General features: G+C 42.0%; 1 long non-coding RNA gene across 1 annotated transcript; it reads right to left on the bottom strand.

Moving 5' to 3' along the window:
* Positions 1 to 765: 765 nt before the first annotated feature.
* Positions 766 to 2821, bottom strand: LOC106944104 (uncharacterized). The gene is made up of 3 exons (XR_001424115.1): positions 2746 to 2821; positions 1605 to 1712; positions 766 to 1475 (listed from the first exon to the last, which is right to left on the bottom strand). It is a non-coding gene; the product is annotated as an uncharacterized LOC106944104 (long non-coding RNA).
* Between the last annotated feature and the right edge of the window lie 142 nt (positions 2822 to 2963).

Consider the following 2963-nt stretch of genomic DNA (forward strand, 5'->3'; position numbering starts at 1 on the left):
AGAGTGTTGAAACTTTCTTGATTTCTTTTAGCCTTAAGTGAAGTCTGAACAACTTTCACAGCAGTCGTCAATCCAGCAATGGTTTCAGTTCTCCTCTGGAAAGAGATGCTCAGGCATTCAAGCTCATCAATCACAGGTGAGGCAAGGATGAGACCCAAAACTGTTTTACCTTTCCTAAACTGCCCCAGCAGTCCATTAGCAGTGGATGCTGTGTTTGAGGCACCAGAAGCCATCTCCTGCAAGCTAGCCAGCACTGACCCATACTGTGACAAAACATCTCTGATTGCTTTGCTCCGTACTGCCCATCTTGTGGGGCGGAGGGGTTTTATTGCAGTGCACGATGGATTCTCTGTATGTGCTGTTGCTGCATGGATTGCCTTAAACTTCCCTGACTGAGAGAAAAGAACTCCAAGCTGGTTCACTCAATCCAATGCGTCTCTGATCAGAACTGAGGCTAAGCAAGCTTTCTGTGCAATTAAATTAGTGCAGTGTGCTCCACAATGAACAAAAAGAGCCAGTGGCTGCTCTTGCTTTATCAGTGCCTGTGCACCTGCATGCTTCCCAGACATATTGGCTGCTCCATCATAAATTTGACCTCGTAAACCATTCATTGGTAAGTTTAATCTGAGCAGCACATCTTTAACAACAGCAGCAAGGCTTTTTCCTGTTGTTTCAGAAACTGAGTACAAGCCAATAAACTCTTCATGGGGCTTCATGTCACTGTCAATGTATCGCAGACAAATGCTTTCTTGTTCTTTCCCAGAAATGTCCTGTGTTCCATCCATAATAATTGCAAACTCAAAAATTGGTAGGTTTCTGATTGTATCTGCTATTTCACTGACAATACTATTGCTCATAGAACACAAGATTTCATTCTGTATCTGTGGACTTAGGTATTCTTTCTGAGACCTCAGCAACCACTTAGCCAAAAGGGCATCATCTTCTGCCAGATTTTTCAACAGTTGATACAAATTGCTGTCATCATCGTCATGCCCTCTCAAAGCTTGTCCCTGGCGTGCCAAATATTTTATGGAGCTCACAATTTTCTCCAGACAGTGCCTATTGTCACCTTGCTGAGTTGCCAAAGCACTGGATAATTGGGCATTTATAGGATGACTTTCTTGTGCAGTCACAGAAACAGCATGATGATGTGAGTGACTATTTTCATGTGCTTTAAATTTTTCGAATGCTTTTTTCCAATTTTTAAATCCAGAAGTGATAAAGGCGGGTTCGGATTTTGCACCAAATGGTGTGAGTTTGTCCTGGTAAATTGCCATGCAATAAAAACACAAAATGCCCTTTTTCACTGCATCATAATGTAGCCAGGGAAATTCCTTGTACCACTTTCCTTGGAAATGTAAAGTTCTGTTGGCTAGAGCTTGAGGGTCTATGAATTTTGGATGTGGCTGATTTGGTTCTGTTCTCTGTCCACTGACTTCAGAGTCTCTCAGCTGTGTGTCCCTAGTCTGAACTCCCTAGAAGGAAAAGTTACAATGTCACTCAATGCCCCTGAACTACACTTACTACAAGCAAAAGATTAAAATTTTCAACTTTTTTTGTGGACTCTCATGAAGTATCTACTGGTATGAGTTACTCTGTCTTACCTGTTGCTCCACTCCTGTCTCTCCCTCACTCTGACTTCCTGCCTCTAGCCCGGTTGCACTATCCTCTCCTTTTCCTGTCTCCTTTGTGCTGTCCCTGCATTGTTGCTCCTAAACATATGAGATGGTTTCAGAAATGAGGTACAGCTCTTGAGCCTAATATGGCCAATTTTAAATCAAACAAAACATTTTATTTGTCACATTACAGACTTTACGCGCAGAGTTAATCGCAGAGGCAAATAAAATCAATCGATTAAATCCTTTCAGAGTATTATCTCATGGACTCTGAACTAAAGTCTTTCTGACAGGGAGCTGACAGTGTGTTGAAGAACTATGGACAGGGCGCTTTGAAGCATCTGGTTCAAAAACGCATTCTAAACCTTTGGTAGAAATCCATCTATCCTTCCATTTTCTGTACACCCTTGTCCCTTAGTGGGGTCGGGAGGTGCTGGTGCGGGGTAAACCCTAGACAGGTCGCCAGTCTGTCCAGACCTTTGGTAGAAATGGCGCCTTTAATTCCAGTTTGCAGTACAGAACAGAGAAAACTACAGAGTTGTCAATGTTGTGTTAATCTATTTATAGTCTAAAAAGAGGAGCCAGCAGTTTATTTGAGGAAATAAAGGTGCAGAAGTTAATTAGTTGGTTAGCCGCTGCTAAGAATTAAAATTAACTCTCCCTGTGGTTTTAACTAACGATCAGGAGCGCGGCAGGTATAATATCTGTCCATTTCGGCTAAGCAAAACCACGCAAAAAATAAAAAATCCTCGTAAAACGCACGCCCAGACCGGGCTAATTTCAACACAAGGGCAACACAGGTGTTGCCCTTGTGTTGTGTGACTGTTACTCACACTGACGTTACTCTTTTTTAAAAAAGCTGAGTAAGTCCTGCTGCTGTTTCAGCCTTTTAGTTGGTGGTGGCATTGTACTGAAATGAGATATATATATATATAAAAAAAAAAAAGACATTTTGGCTAGCGTAGCAAACGTCTAGAGGAAGTTAGCAGTTAAATATTGGATGAGAGATCATCCCAAGACTAAGATGACTAAACCAAAAAGATTCAGTTTCTATATATGAAAGTGAACTGACAACAAGACGTTATAAATAAGCAATATTCATAGCAGCATTCCCGACAGACCATTTTACCTCATTCACAAGTTTCTGACTTCTGTGTCGCTGTTTCCCTCCCTTCTGAGTGCTCACTCAGCAGTTCAGAGAGGGGAGGGGGAGTACAGTGACGTAACGCGATGCTGCGCCTTCAAAATAAAAGCACGCTAGTTAAAAAAATTTCAAAATCCAATATTTTGCGGTACAGTTTTTTGGGGGGGACATATCCACCTGGCTTCAATATTGGGGGGGACATG

Source organism: Poecilia latipinna, unplaced genomic scaffold (genome assembly GCF_001443285.1).
Source record: "Poecilia latipinna isolate Pla-1442-1.1 unplaced genomic scaffold, P_latipinna-1.0 Scaffold6889, whole genome shotgun sequence".
In the NCBI taxonomy this organism is placed as follows: domain Eukaryota; kingdom Metazoa; phylum Chordata; class Actinopteri; order Cyprinodontiformes; family Poeciliidae; genus Poecilia; species Poecilia latipinna.